Source organism: Monodelphis domestica, chromosome 4, assembly GCF_027887165.1.
Source record: "Monodelphis domestica isolate mMonDom1 chromosome 4, mMonDom1.pri, whole genome shotgun sequence".
NCBI classification, from domain to species: domain Eukaryota; kingdom Metazoa; phylum Chordata; class Mammalia; order Didelphimorphia; family Didelphidae; genus Monodelphis; species Monodelphis domestica.
This window is the reverse complement of record NC_077230.1, coordinates 22,388,885-22,406,214: the sequence shown is the minus strand read 5'-3', so window position 1 is coordinate 22,406,214 and position 17,330 is coordinate 22,388,885.

Here is a 17,330-nt window from a genome sequence, read left to right as displayed (position 1 = left end):
TGTGTCATCCAGGTTGGTAGTGTGTCAAGGAAGTTCATTCCCTCCCCATCCTGAATAACTTCACCTGCCCATCAAACATTCCTGAGATAACACAGTTGTGCCAGTTTTGCCTCCCTCTATGTACTGTACGTCAATAAAAGTCAAGGCTTTGAAAGAATCAGGGGAGAAGAGAAGGAGGAAGGAAGAAGTCAGGAACAGGGCAGGCAGGTGAAGGGAATGAGGAAGAGACTTGCAGGCTACGGACCACACGGTCAGGTTACTTATAGGAATGATTTTCTACCCTTCCTAATAAACTTTCTAAAATATATATCTGGGTAGAAATATTATTCCAATTCTTACAGTAGTTATTCAACAGCAGTTTTCTTTCACTCTCCCTCTCAGGTACTCCTTTAGAGTTCAGACTCAGAACTACTGATGCCCATCACCTAAGGAAGTTAGGGAGTAGGTAGGTGGTATAGTGGATAGATTGCTGGGACTGGAATCAGGAAGACTTGTCTTCCTGAGTTCAAATCTGACCTTAGACACTTGCCAACTATGTGACTCTGGGAAAATCATTTAACTCTGTTTGCCTGAGTTCCTAATCTGTAAAATGAGCTGAAGAAGGAAATGGGAAACCAGTCTCTTTGAAAACCCCAAATGGGGTCAAAAAGAGTTGGACATGACTGAAAAACAACAGAACAAAGGGAAATTAGGACTACATGAATGCAATAAAATGTAACTGTCTAATTCAATCTTGGGAACATTCAAGGGTTTCTAAATTCTCTTCTCTATTGGTAAAACTTAGAGGTTTGCCATAACATATAATCCAAAGCTATATGATTTTAGGCAAGTCCCTAGTGTGAATCTTAAAAACTGCTCAGGCTGTACCTTAGAAGATTTGGTTAAGCTATTCTCCTATTGTAACAATGGAGGTACTTAATCAGGAATGTATTGAGAACTTTAAAATTACTCCACCCTGCTCAGACAGTGCCTTAGGGGAAGATAGAGTTGTAAAATTCCTGATTGAACAATGAAAAGTCCCCAACTCATACTTATAGTGAAGCAAAAACCCTAAGCTAGGTGGTCTATTTTAGATCTAATACAAAAAGGTGTTAAGTACCTATAAAGGTTAAATTAATCACTAGAAGGTCAAGCAACTTACAAAGGGCAAGCTTAGCAAAGAGATGTGAAATACTCAGAAGATATAATCTAATCAGAGAAGGTGATAACAAAAGAAGATGTGAACTAAGAATGGGCAGTCCTGGGGAAAAGTGTCTACTGTGATTGGTAGATGTGAAAATTTAGGGGAGGTGACATAGGAGAAATTTCTCTTTAAAAGGAGGTCAGGAGTTCAGAGGAGGCTCTCTGAACTTAGTTGGAGTTTGGAGTTAGTTTGGAGGAGCTGGGTCTCTGAACTGAGTTCAGGAGTTGAGGATTTCAGTGAAGGACTGGAGTTTTGCTTTAGGATGATCTTGTGGTGAGTGATAAAAAGACTGATTAGTCTCTCTTAAGGCTCAGGCCTAGGCCATTTGGCCTAGGCCCTTCCTACTATTTTCTCTTTCTCTCTCTCTCTCCCTTCCCTTTAATTCCTTCATTTGTATTAATTAAAATCTCCATAAAACCCAGATGACTTGGGTATTTTCATATTTGGGAATTTTCCCATGGCGACCACTTATTTTTAATATAAATCAAGACACTAAAAATTATCTTTACTGTTTGGCTGAAATCTTTACAGTTTTGGCAATTCACAGTCTTGGCAAACCATATTTTCATGGTTATACTAGAGATTTTGGCTTCAAATCCCAAAGTTTCTGAGAGATTATCTTCCTATGTAATTTAACAAAGCCTCAAGTATAATGTTTGAGGACAATCTTGGGCCTAATGTCAATCAGACCTATACCTACCAAATATATCATAGCAAGTACAGTGGATAGAGCACAGGCCTGGATTCAGAAAGAGTCATCTTTCTGAGTTCGAATCTAGCCTCAGATACTTAGTATCTATGTGATCCTGGGCAAGTCACTTGACCCTGTTTGCCAATTGTAAAATGAGCTGGAGAAGGAAATGGCAAACCATTCCAATAGCTTTGCCAAGAAACCAAGAAAGCCAAAAAAAAAGGGATAATGGAGTTGGACACAAATGAAATGATCAAAAACCAACACTAACACATATTCAGCACTTAATGTTGAAAGATGGTATGTTGTAATAGAAGAAGTATTGCTATGGAATCACAAGACCTAAGATCAACTTCCAATGGCTCTGCCATTGATTACTGTGTGACCTTGGACAAGTCACTTAACCTCTATGCTTAACCTCTTTTCTCACTTTCCAAATGAAGAGTTGGAATAAGTGATCTCCAAGGCCCCTCCCAATTCTAAAGCCTACCATCCTAAGTGTCTAACATTATATCTTCAAGACCTTAGCCCTCTATTAGTCCTCTCATTCTGGCTTCATTTGCCTCCAACTTTTCCTTGATCCAAGGATCTCGTTATTATTTTTCTCTAGCTACTTCCCTAGAATCTTTTGCTTCCCTGCTATCCAAAACTCCTTACCTACAATGCTTCAACCCTGGATAATCATCACCATTTAATTATTTCACTCCTGTTTCGAGATTGTTAAGTATTGCTAGAAAAAGTCAGGACATCACATTGATTGCATCTCCTACAAATTCATGTCTCAGCTGAATTCTTGCTGTTGCCTGAAATACCTCTCTGCCCTTGACAAACCTTCTATCAACCCTCTAATTTACTTCTCCTAGCAATATTTCCAAACCTTCTCTCTCCTGTTTTTAGCCCTAATTGCATCCCCACTTGCAACATTTTTTGCAGATCATCTAGCCCTCTGTTTCATAATAGTATTGCACCATGATCACATACCATAACTTATTTAGTTATTCCCCAGTTGATGGACATCCCCTCAATTTCTTTGCTCCCACAAAAAGAGCTGCTACAAATATTTTGTACATATAGGTCTTTTTCCTTTTTCTTTGACTTCTTTGGAGTATAGACTTTGTAATGATATTACTGGGTCAAAGGGTAGGCACAGTTTTATAGACCTTTGGGGATAGTTACAGATTGGTCACCAGAATTGTTTGGATTAGTTCACAACTCTACTATTAGTGTCCCAATTTTCCCATATTCCCTCCAACATTTGTCTTTTTCCTTTTCTATCTTATTAACCAATCTAAAAAGGTTTATGATTTTATTATATTTTTTTATTTGTATTTCTCTATTCAATAATGATTTGGAGCATTTTTATATGACTATAAATAGCTTTCATTTCTTCACTGGAAAACTGCCTATTCTTATCCTTTGACCATTTAACAATTGGGGAATGATTCTTATTTCTATAAATTTGACCAAGTTAAATACTCAGTGTATATTTGAGAAAGACAAATTTTGTGTATAGTAACTTTTAGCAAAATGTAGTTTTTCTGATGATCTCTTTTAATGTGATCTATTTTTGCTTTTGCTTTGTCTGAGAGCATGATTACTACCTCTACCTTTTTTTTTTACTTTAGCTGAAACATAATTGATTCTACTCTAATCCCTTATTTTAACTCTCTTGTGTGTGTGTCTTTCTATTTCAAGTGTGTCTCTTTTAATAAACTTATTGTTGACTTCAGATTTCTAAGCCTTTCTACTATCTATTTCTGTGTATGTGCTCCTCCCATTCATATTCACAGGTTATTGTGTATTTCCCTTTACCCCATTATCTTTTATTTCTTTGTCTCTCCTCAAAAGTCTATTTTGCTTCTAGCCACAGCTTCCCTTAATATGCTTTCCTCTTTATTATTATCCCTCATTTCTCTTTTTCCCTATTAAGTAAGTTATATTTCTATACACAAATAAATGTGTGCATATGTATTCTTCCTTCTTTGAACCAATTCCAATTAGAGGAAAGTTCAAACATTGCTCCCACCCCTCTCCCTTGCCATTTTTCTGCATATTGTACAAGCTCTTCTTTGCATGCTTCTTTTATGTAAGAAAATTGTCTCCATTCTTCTTCTCCCTTCCTCCTCCCAAGGTATCTGTCTTTCTCCCTCTATGAACTTTAAAACTACTCCACCTTACGCAGACCATACTTTAGAAGATTTGATTTAGCTATTTCCTGATTGTAACAATGGAGATACTTGGTCTAATAGAATCAGGAATGCTTTGGGAATTTTACATTGCTCCACCCTACTTAGTCTAACAATGTCAGGAATGTCTGCACTCATACTTAAGGATTAAGTATCTAGGAGGATGGCCTTTGATAGACATGTGCAGAAACAGCTGACAGACCCTTGGGCTGTCCTAAGTCAAGCTAAGCTACCATTGGTACAGATAAGACTCAGGAAAGTGATGTAAAACCATCTATATAGGGCACGTCACTTCCTCTCTTTGGTCTCTTCCCCCAGAGAGGTGGATCTGGCTGGTGACTTCCTGTGAGCAGGGGGATAACCAAGATGGTAGCTCTCTTTTCATATTTTTTGGTATCACTTTCATTTGTTTCCCCAATTTTTCCTCTAATTCTCTTATTTTATTTTTTAGAATCCTCATAAAATTCTTCCAGGAATTGTTTTTAGGCCTGTGACCAATTCATATTCTCTTTTGAAGCTTTGGATGTAGATGTTTTGTCTTTTTGTTCTTCTTCTTCTTCTGAGTTTGTGTCTTGATCTTCTCTATCACCATAGTAACTTTCTATGATCAGGTTTTTTTAAACTGCTTACTCATTTTTTTTCAACATATTTCTTGACTTTTAACTTTATGTTAAAGTTGGGCTCTGCTTCCTATGAGAAGTGTAAGTGTTAAAATTAATAATTTGACTAAATATATGAAAATTATAAATCTTTTATTTACAAAAGAGGTATAAAGAGTGAAAGCAGAAAAATACAAGAGGGTAGAGAAGATATTAACCTATCTAATTAAATATTGTTCCAGTGCTTGGCTCAGCCAGGACTTGTTAACCTTCAACCAGAATTAAACTATCTCCAGAAGACAGGAAAGGAAAAGTAGCTATCCACTTAGCCAAGTTCCCTTTAAAAGGCAGATCAAGACAATGACTTGAGCTGAAGACGACTCCCAAAGCTGCCTTCCTTCTTTGAGTGACTCTCTTTTTGGAGTCCATTCTCTCTAGCCTCAGAAATTCAGGACTTTTTATACTGGCTTCTTGTCTCCTCCCCTCTTCACAGAGGCCAATCACAGTTTCCAAATTGTCTAGCACTGCCCAGGGGGCAGTGTTTGTGGGAACTAGTTCACCTCTTCTGGAGGGTGTGAACTCTTAACAGAATTCACAAATTTTTGACTGTTTGAGTTAGAAAAAAGGGTGGAGCTCTCCAAGTATCTTGCTGGATTCTCACCTAGCACTAGGTGTGAATTCACTAAGTGGTTTGCGAGCTTTTCCACCTAGTTCAAGCTTGTGTTGATTCAAAGTTAGTGTTAACACCAACTTGGCAAAGAGAATAAAGGATTCCCTTTTCACATGTGTGAATGAACTCAAAGAGAACGAAGAAAACCAAGAATTTCCTTTCAGAAGGAAGCACTATTCCAAGCTTCAAGCCTTTTTTGCTGCTATTTTTCAGAGCTAGTTCTGGGGGGTCTATAGGTTTTTAGTGCTTCCTATCCAGCATGATCTAAGCAAAAATGTGGTCACTGCTCTCCTGATCTGCTTCCAACCAGTTGTCTGACACAGTTGTCTCCCACCATCTGAGGACTGAGAGCTCCCAATGTAGCACTGCCAACAATGCAGCTATCCCTGAGGTTGGCCTCTGCTGCCTGCACTGTGCTTTTGGTGCCCACCACCACCCTGATGTGATGGACCTTTCCTGCCAATTCACTAAGTTATCTTTGGCAAGAAAATTGTTTCACTCAACTTTTTGTTGTTTCTGCCACTCTGGAATTTTATTTGAAGCATTACTTTATAGTTATTTGGAGGAGAATTTAGTAGAGCTTGACTGAGTGTTTCTCTATTCTGCTATCTTGGCTCCACTTCTCCCATAGCTTGATTCTTAATGTGACCACTTTTGTAATAATCATGATAACTAATATTTAATGTTTACAAAATATGTGCTCCTCAAACAACTTTGTTAGGTAAGCCTTACCATTATCCCCATTTCGCAGACAAGGAAACAGGCTTAAAGAGAGTAAATGACTCCCCCAGAGTGTCACACTGTTAGTAAATATCTAAGGCAATATTTCAACTCAAATCCAGCACTCTCTGCCACCCAATTGCCTCTATCCAATCACCAGTACCTGTCAATTGCACCTCTATTATATCTATCACATCTAACTATGCACACTGCCTAGAACAGAGAATTCTCAATCATACTTAGCTATTGCAATAGTTTAGTAACAGATCTTTTCTCTCTAGTGTAACCTTTATACTGCTATCAGAATAATCTTTCTTATTATAAACAGGTGGTAGGCAACATTTAGCTGAAAAGGGCTTTCCTTCTTATCCGCTGGAAATTGGAAGCTCTGATCCCTTCTAGTTCAGGCCTTTCTTGTTCCACAGGACTATATTAGGACTATATATATAATCTGTCCTTTGGTCCCCAGTGTATACTTCCCCATTCCTTATAGCCATCAGCAGTTAAAACTTTGCCCAAGGTTCTGACATTCAAAGTAACTGGGCCTGGTCATGACAAAGAGAACTTGATTAGCCCAGAAAAAAAAAGACTCAGATTCAGTTTAAACTCCATCATTCAGAAATCAAAATTGTTAATAAAAAATCAACACCATTAGTTTTATTCCCATAAACATAATTCATCAGGCTCCCAGTTAGGAAAATCCCTAGCATTCAAAGATTCAGATTTCTGGGGGTAGTTGAGTAGCTCAGTGGATTGAGAGCCAGACCTAGAGACAGGAATTCCTAGGTTCAAATCTGGCCTCAGACACTTCCTAGCTGTGTGACCCTGGGTAAGTCACTTGACCCCCATTACCTAACCCTTACCTCTCTTCTGCCTTGTAACAAACACACAGTATTGATTCTAAGATAGAAGATAAGGTTTTTAAAAAATTCAAATTTTTTTTCTAAAAATTCTAAATTCTGTTTATTTCTAGAGAGAAGTACCTGCAATCAGTCTTATTTTTATCTAGAAAAAAATGGTTTCAAAGAACTATTTAAATTGGCAAATACAAAATGTTAAAAACACAAAAGCTCTGGATTTAAATATTTGTTTTATCAGATGGAAAGGGAAAAGGAATGGGAAAATAGAAAAGAAATATTTCACCAACTACCTAAATTTTTGGCCAGTTCACCAGCAATCAGGCCTCCCCAACATTCTGGTCAGTTTTCCTATCTGCCCTGGTAGATGATGATGTCAGTTCCCAGTTCCCTTGGAGTATATCCAACACTATCCCCTCCATGTAGAAATAGGTTTTGCATGACCTCATATGTATAACGGGTATTTCTTGACTACTTAATGGGTGGAAAGAGGTGGCAGGAATTTGGAACTGAAAATAAAAATAACAAATATTCTAAAAATGTAATTGGGAAATATCTAACAAAATAAATAAAAATGCAACGAAACATTGGCTCCGCTTTTCTCTCTTTACTTCCAGTCATTGTCCCACCTTGGTGTCTGTCCAATCTCTCTCAGAGAGAGTCAAAAATTTCACACTGAAAAAATTCTCTGCCCTTCTGAAATGAATATCTGATTTCCCATATGTATCGCCAAGTGCTCAGGTCATTATATGTACTTAGCAAATGGTTGTTGATTGAATTGAAATGAATTTCTTGTTTTCCTTATCAGTCTTGAAGGGATGGATGCCTTCTCCAGCAATTGAGATAGGTATGCTGCAGTTTTACTTTTGACCACAAGATGGCGGTAGAAGAATGTTGAGTACCATTGATGAGTCCAAAAAAAAATCATTAATTTTTAGATGGCTAATCAAGGTAAAATGAATTTGGTGGGGTTCTTTTGTCTCTGTTTCCTCCATATTGCCAACTTCCTCTACATTTCACATTGTCCTATTCCTTCTGGTTAAGATCATCAACCTAAATTTTAAATAAAATTTATTTTACTTATTAATTCAACTTGGGCATGAAGTTCATTTTCTAGACAATATTTGTTATCTTCTCTCATTATAGATTGTATTCTTATTCATGACTATTAAGAGAATTTTCTGAACTAAAAGTTTTAAGACTTAAACTATCATCTTTAAATTAAAAAAAAAAAACTCTTATCTTCCAGCTTAGAATCAATACTGTGTTGGTTCCAAGGCAGAGGAATGGTAAGGGCTAGGCAATGGGGGTTAAGTGACTTGTCCAGGGTCACTCAGCAAGGAGAAGTGTCTGAGGCCAGATTTGAAACTAGGACCTCCCATCTCTAAGCCTGGCTCTCAATCCACTGAGCCAGGCTGCCCCTATCATCTTATTTTAGAAAAATACATGTTACTTGATGGGCTTTGCATTTTTATAGTATGTCCCTTAGGTACTACTCACTTTCTCTCACAATAAGGTAAGTAGATGTTCAATAAAAAGGCTTGTTGGAGGAACCGATTAACTTCTCTCTCCTATTTAAGCAATATTAAGAAATAGAATGAGGGTGCAGGTGATGGTTCCACTTCTGGGAATGACAAAATGACAAAACTCTCTCTGGGTGGGTTGCAGTGGGGACTCCTTTGGGGTATGGGTTGGCTTAGTTGACCATTAAAATTCCTTCCACTTCTAAGATTGTGATTCTTTGAGTAGTTGAGACTTGTCTCAGCCTCTGAAAGGTTTCATTATACCCATTTTAAATCAACAAAAACCTTCTCCAAGTTTCACACAATACTTGTCCAAGAGAATCAGTAATAGCCTCACAACTCTGCGTTCCTGAACTCTGATCCTGTTTGGGGGGCCAGCATGAGGGATATACATTATCCAAGATACTAGGAGTCCTTCTATGCCAACATTATTGGATTAGACCCAAAAGTGGCCATATTTTTTTCTGACACTAAGAATTATACCAGGGATTAAAGACATACATATTCCATAATGAATGCTGCCACAGTTAAAGGCAACTGTTGTCATGTTGTGGGGAAAGTGCAAAAAAAGATTGAAAATAATGTTGCCTTCATTGGGCAAATAGTTATTGTTACTAGACTTCCCACAAGACATGCACTTTGAATGGTTCCTCTGTAAAAATGGAGATTTGAACCCCAGACTTCAATTCCCAGAAGTCCTTGATAGTTCCCAGAATTCCCTGAAATCTCACCGGAGGTCTTCACCTGGGCAGAGAGCAAAAGGGGTATTTAAACTGACTGTACTGCCTACGCCCCATCTCCTTGCTTCCCCTTCCAAGCACACGGGTCTCTCAAGATGTAGAGTAAGTGAAATTGAATGGGCTTTCAGCCCTCCTAGGCACGTGCTTTTTCTTATTTTGTATTTTCTTTATTTCTTAATCGTTAATAAATCTCATAAAATATAATACTTTTAGTAGAGAAACTAATTTTAAATGTTACACCTCATGAAATGTTCATGGATTGGTCCTGATGCATCTTTGTCCTCGGGTGTTCATGACATACCTGGCTGGTCAGAGGGAGCATTTCATGTTCTCATGAAACGGAGCAAAGCTCACAGGGAGAATGCCATCAGTGATTTGGGAATTCAATGGCATTGCTCGAAGCGAATCTTCCTAATCCTTGGCTTCAGCAGTATCGATCCATCCAAGAGTTCAGTATAACATTTTATACTTTTCCAAGGGGATTGAGTCAAGAAATATGGAGGAAGCCATAATGGTCTGACACTTCTAGAAACTTGTACAAGTGACCAGATGACCTGAAGTCATGGCTCTTAATCTGGAAGCTTTAGCATGTTGAGAGTGTGCTCATTTTGGAGCCACCTTGTGTTTAAATTCCACCTCTGCCATTTACTCTGCATCCTTGGGCAAGTCATCATTGTTCTCTTGAAGTTATCCCATCTTCATCACAGCTAGGTGTACGCTGCTTGGTTTTCCTTTGAAGCATACGGTGGCTAGTATCAGGTCACACTGGCCCAGTCTGGAAATCAGAACAGATACACATTTTTTATTTATGAATTATTGTTCCTTTTCACAAACTTGTCACAATTTTCTAAGCTCCATAATAGAAGAAAACGCTTCAAAGTGTAATGCATTTTTTTAATCCTCTGATTCAAATATTAAGTATTTGTCTACAACAGGACATCTTTATTCCGGGTATAGAATAGAAAATGAAGTTTCTTTATTCCTGTTAAACTAGAATTCTTTTTTTTAGCCTTACCTTCCATCTTGGAATCAATACTATGTAGTGGTTCCAAGGCAGAAGAGCCATAAAGGCTAAGCAGTGGGGGTTTACGTGATTTTTCCAGGGTCACACAGCTAGGAAGTATTTGCATTCAGATTCAAACCCAGGGCTTCCCGTCTCTAGTCCTGACTCTCACTTAGAATTCTTGAAGAACTTTCAGTGTGCAAAGTACTTTTCAAGCCACTTAAAAGTCATGGAATATAATAGCAAAATGAAGCAATATTCCATTCATCAAGAAAGGTAGCATATATAAGGTTCAAGTTCTTTCTCTAGCTGTGTGACTATGTACCTCTAAATACTCTAAGCAATTCTCTAAAATTATGAATTAGGGGACAGCTGGGTAGCTCAGTGGATTGAGAGCCAGACCTGGAGATGGGAGGTCCTAGGGTCAAATCTGGCTTTAGACACTTCCTAGCTGTGTGACCCTGGGCAAGTCACTTGACCCCCATTGCCTAGCCCTTACCACTCTTCTGCCTTGGAGCCAATACACAGTATTGATTCCAATATGGAAGGTAAATAAATAAATAAATAAGATTATGAATTAGTTTCTGAAGAGTAGACAATCTGCATAAGTGGAGGGAATCTCCTTTGTGGGAGTACTCTATACTGATGAAATCACTATTCTAGACCGCATAAAATCATGCTGGTATGGACATTGCTGAAAAGGTTTCCTCCTAGATTCAGGAGATTTTGTATCTCAGCAAAGATACTGAAATGGTTTTCCATTTCCTTCTCTAATGGATCACCTTCTTTATTTTAACTTTAAAAAATTAAATTTAAAACTATTTTATTTTCGCAATTACACATAATAACAATTTTCAACAGACAATTTTCCAAAATTATAAGATCCAAATTGTCTTTCTCCTTCCCTTCAGAGATTGTCAGCAATCTGATCTGGGTTATACTTGTATTATACAAAACATACTTCCGTACTGATCATTGTTGTAAGAGAAGACTCGTATAAAACCGCAACCCCCAAATAAAGCTGTAAGTAAACTGACATGAAAAACAGTATGCTTTGATGTGCATCGTGTTCCAGCAGTTCTTTCTCTGAAGGTAGATAGCTTTCTTTGTCAAAATCCCTCAAGATTGCCCCAGATAATTTATTGCTGAGGGCAGCTAAGTCTTTCACAGTTGAACACTGCACAATATTACTGTTACTATGTACAACGTTCTCCCAGTTTGGCTTATTTCACTCTGCACAGTGGATCACCTTTTGTTAGAATCTTCTACCATGACCGATCTATCTTGGGGAAGCCTGCATGGCATGGCTCATAGTTTCATTGAGCTAGGAAGTTCCTCTGCCTCATCAAGGCAAGTAAAATGATATGTAGACTAGACGTTTTCTTTTTCAAATGTGAATAAATTGGTCCTCCTTACACATAAAGTAATCGAAAGTTTCTAAAGAGTCTTTAAGTATTTTTGCATGCAATTCATTACAAAATCATTCAAATTTCCAGTATGTCACCCTGAACTGAATGATCTTGTATCTTGCTTACAATCAACTTACCTTTGGACACCAAAATATGTGAGGTTGAGCTTCTGCTCCTCCCTGACAAAAAAATGTCCATGAATTCTATGTCCATTCTAGGTAACTGTAGCATCCCTTTTGAGATCACCGCCCTTGACCCTCCTTACTCTTATTAAAGCAGCAGTGAAGATTTGGCTGGAGATGAAAAGAGAAAGTGTGTGTAGCTGTAGTAGAGAGATGCTATAAATAAGATCAATGATAGAGGGGATGTGGCTTACTCCCAGCCCCGGAAATAAGAACTAAAGGTCTCCAGAGAATGAGGAAGAACATAATAGAGTGAGTGGAGGAAAGAGAATCCTTCTGTGCATCTGGCCTGTCCTTATCTCCACTGTCCCAGGTCCATAAGCAATCAACTAGCTTCAGTGAGTTTCTGCCCCATTCAGCTTTTAGCTCAATTTGCCCCAGGTGCTGAGTTCCACACTGATGGCAGAGGTCTGTGTCCCTAACAACTGTACCTCCTGGAAATATGAATAAAGCATCAAGTGGCAACTGAGAGTAACCATGAAACATTATCTTCATTGATGGAGATTATTTACGCAATGCCCAAGGGCTGAATGGGTGGGATCTGGAGAGGTCCATTTTTCCTGCTTCTCGAGAGAATGTTTGTCATTCCAAACTCTCTTCAGGGTCCTGAAGGGTGAGAAAGATCCTAGGAAGAAGCTGACTTGCAGAGGAGCTGGCACTTTGATCATGTCATTCTGGCTACAGGAAAGATTTCTCTTTGGGTGAAATCTGAGACTCACTTGTTTAAATGAGATATTTTGCTCCCAGTGGGAGAGCTCATTCCATCTATTTTATCTGGTATATATTCTCAAATGTATATTTTCTCTGGTTTCTGTTTTGTTAATGATATGGATAATGACTTTACTGGCTATTTTCTATGTGTATTCATTGTGGAACTGGCATTCAGTAAGGAAAACATCAAGCCTTGAAATATAGAGGTTGCGGTCCTCCTTTACATCAAGGGAGTGCAGAAAAGGATTTCTCTTAAATTAGCAATATTTGAAATAAGTTTATCCCAGCACAGCCTCTTTCTGAGAAGAGCAAAATAGCCAGCCTCTGGCCCCAAACTCCTGCTTTTGCTCCTGGCAGGAGCCAGTCTCCCTTCAGAAATTGGCCTGAGGAAAAGACTCTAGAGATATCTGTTCTTATCTCCCTGCAAGTCACATTTAGACAGACGCATATCACCGCACAACAACACAGGGCACAGCACACCTCCTGCCTTCCATGTGCTACGTTTTCTGCCTTTCTTTGCTTACGTGCAGGAGTGACCATATAGGTTCATAAAAAATGAAACAACCATTTCCTAGAACTCCTGGGTCCAAAGCAGCTTGTGTAAGATCTGGAATTTCCAGCGTACAGAAGAAGCTGAGGAGTAAACATTTTATTGTGCATTGTTTTATTGTTATTGGGTATTGGTTAATTGCCTTTATTGATTCTATGCCAAGAGTAAAATATTTGGTGCAGTTAAACATGTTTTTTCCACGCAGGGAGCCAATTCTATTATAACAAGGTCACATCGCTATAACTCTATAAAATATAACAAGCTCAGGGAAGAGGCAGGATTTGTCAAAAGTGAGGACTCAAGAACTGATTCTCAAGAGCAAATCCACTATATTTCATACACACTAGCTTGCAAGTTGGTATTTCTCCAAAGAACGAGGCAGAGTCATGGAATAGAAGGTGTTACACTCTTTGAGAACCATGGAAGGTCCTGCTCCTCGTAGGCACTGATGTCCAAAAGGATGGATGGATATACATAAACCGCCAAAGTGATCATGGAACAAAACCAACTCCTCATCCTTGCTCTTGAGAAGGATCTCAATAATGATCATTTATAAAATTTATATTATGTAATTTTATAAATATATATTTCTAGAATAATGGTCATTTATATAATTTATATAATTTTTCTTTTTTCATATTGATATTGAATATTTGATAATAAATGATGGCATGAAGCTTTATATATATATAATGTCTTTTATATACAGGGTAGCTTTATGTAAAAGTGAACTGTACGCCATCAATTACATATCTGTGTATGTGTATATCTGTCTATCTTTTTCTATTCTTCTTCATTAGTTCTAACAATTCAGTTCCAGTTCTTTGTGACTCCATTTGGGATTTTCTTGGCCAAGATATTGGAGTGTTTTGTTATTTCCTTTTCCAGATCATTTTACTGATGAGGAAACCAAGGCATGGATTAAGTAACTTGTCCAGGGTCACACAAATAGAAGTAATCACAAGTCTTATACATTTTTGGCAGATGAGAAAACAGGTTGTCATATTCAGTGACCTGCCAAAAGTCTCATGGCTGTCAGTGATGGGCTAAAGGACTTTGATTTGAAGAACCTAGCTTCCAATCCTGGCTCTCATTCAAATCGAAGCCCAGCAATCATTTAGAGGAAAGATCAATAACAACCAATTGACATGATTCCACTAGCAAAGCTAAGTCAATGCCAACTATGTCTGCTCTCCCACCCTACTCTTCAGAACAGATCATGGATTGAAAATAAATGGAGCAAAATCAGCCTTGCTTTAATATGCACTTTAAATCATTTTCACAAAAGCATCATTTTCAAATATATCCTTCCATTCAGATAGAAAAATAGAAACAGGGAGGCAAGGAGAGTCAGAGAATGTCCAATGGGGGAGACGGAAGATAGAGAGAGGTAGGGAAGGGGATGAAGAGAGAGAGTGAAAGAAAAATGGAGAATTGTGAGTGAGAGTGCAGGCAAGGGGAGAAGAAAGAAAAGGAGAGGAGAGAAAGGAGTCAGAAAGAGTCAGACGTGGAGTCAACAAGATCTCAGTTTAAATCCCATCTCTGATCTGATGTGCAAGTCACAACTTGAACCTGAGCAATTCTGTAATGCTCATCTACTTCGTTATAGACTCTAGCTTGGATGAAAGGAGTTCTCACACTGATGAGTATTAGCACACACACACACACACACACACACACACACGCATATATATAATTAGAATCAAAGAGGTTCCCTAGCCCCTATTATATCAAAAAGAAAAGGTTTTTGTTGTGGTTTTTTCCAAAGTGAAGATCTCCCTTTGGAAAGATGGGGCAGGAATCATTGGCCTTCTTTGCTCTCCTTTCTCAGCTTTGGGCAGATACTGTGTATGTGTGTTAGGGCATCACTCGCTAAAATCTATGCTCAATTCCTGGGCTAATTCTGGCAATCCAGTACTTCAGCCCATCTGTTAGAGTGGTCCTGTGCCCTCTCTCAGATCCAGATGGTTGGAAATGATCTCTTATTTGCCAGGGTTTGCAGCTTTTATAATAATACTCACCTCATTCTGAAATTTCATCTATTCCTAACAAACATGGACAGGCTGGCTTACTTCTATAATTTTTTAAAGTTCTTATATATTTGTACTAATGGCATGACACATGTATTTGCATTTCTGGAAAACATTTGGTTTTGGAATAAAAGGTAGCCTTACTGTAAAATACTACACATATAAAATACACTTATTTTCACAGCTCTTTTTAAAATCTTAGCATATATATATATACCTCATATGTCTGGACTAAGCACAATTTAAGAATACTAGCTACAGGGGCAACAGTGGATAGAATACCAGGCTTGAAGTCAGGAGGACCTGGGTTCAAATTGGCCTCAGACACTTCTAGCTCTATGACCCTGAGGAAGTCACTTAACCCCAATTGCCTAGCCCTTGCCATTCTTCTGTCTTAGAATTGATACTAAGACAGAATGTAATGTTTTGTTTTGTTTTGTTTTTAAAAGAAAGAAAAAGAAAACTACATATAAAGGCCTATCCTAATATTTTAACCATATAGATTAGAAAATATAGAAGTACAATATTTTTCTTATGTAATTAAATTCATGGTACAATGTCTCAGAGGTCAATATGGATTCATATATATGTGTGTGTGTTTTTTAAAAGATAGCATGATCTAGTTAGTGCCCACTTTCAGCATCCAAGAAAAATGTGCAGATATCCTGGCTAAAATCCTGTATTGTCAGACCAAGGCTTCAGCAACATCTTCTGACTATTCCTTCAAGAGATATAACTCTTTCTCGGTGGTGGGTACCTGAATTGTGCAAGGACAAGGAGACAATTTAATAGTTGGTGAAGAGGCATTAGGTGTATTGATTTTTATCTGCAATTACTGGCTCCAATCTATAAAGGGACATCAGAGGTCATCTAAAGCCAACTTCTTCATTGCATAGATAGAAGAAAACTGAAACCTAGAAAAATGAAGTGGCTTGCCCAATGTCACAAAGAGTCAGGGTTTGAACCCATGTCCTTTGATTCCCAATTCTGAATTCTTCCACTCTGCCAAGTATGGATGGAAACTTCTGGCTAGGGACAACAGAATATGCCTATATCCCTAACAGCACCAGGTCAGTGCAGGTCTTGGGTAAATAGGTTTCTTTTGCATTAAAAAGTAAGTCTTATCCTACCCATAATGATGTGCATTAGAAGTCAACACACTAAAAAAAAAAATCACAAAATGTAAAATAAATAATTTTGATTACATCAAATTAAAAAGGTTTTGTACAAACAAAACCAATGCAACCAAAATCAGAGGGGAAGCAACAAATTGGGAAACAATCTTCATAACAAAAACCTCTGACAAAGGTCAAATCACTCAAATTTATAAAGAGCTAAATCAATTGTACAAAAAATCAAGCCATTCTCCAATTGATAAATGGGCAAGGAGCATGAATAGGCAATTTTCAGTTAAATAAATCAAAATTATTAATAAGCACATAAAAAAGTGTTCTAAATCTCTGATAATCAGAGAGATGCAAATCAAAACAACTCTGAGGTATCACCTCACACCTAGCAGATTGGATAACATGACAGTACCAGACAGTAATGAATGCTAGAGGGGGTGTGGCAAAGTTGGGACATTAATGCATTGCTGGTGGAGTTGTGAATTGATCCAACCATTCTGGAGGGCAATTTGGAACTATGCCCAAAGGGCGATAAAGACTGTCTGCCCTTTGATCCAGCCATAGCACTGCTGGGTTTGTACCCCAAAGAGATGTACAAGAATATTCATAGCTGCGCTCTTTGTGGTGGCAAAAAAAAAATTGGAAAATGAGGGGATGCCCTTCAATTGGGGAATGGCTGAACAAACTGTGGTATATGTTGGTGATGGAATACTATTGTGCTCAAAGAAATAATAAAGTGCAGGAATTCCATGGAGACTGGAACAACCTCCAGGAATTGATGCATAGTGAGAGGAGCAGAACCAGGAAAACATTGTACACAGAGACTGATACACTGTGGTATAATCAAACATAATGGACTTCTCCATTAGTGTCAATGCAGTGTCCCTGAACAGCCTGCAGGGATCTACAAGAAAGAACACTATCCACATCCAGAGGAAAAACTGTGGGAGTAGAAACACAGAAGAAAAACAGCTGCTTGGTTACATGGATCGAGGGGATATGATTGGGGATATAGACTCTAAATGAACATCCTAATGCAAACACCAACAACATAGAAATAGGTTCTGATCAAGGATACAAGTAATATCCAGTGTAATTGCACGTCAGCTATGGGAAGGGTAGGGGGAGGGAAGGGAGGGAATGAATATG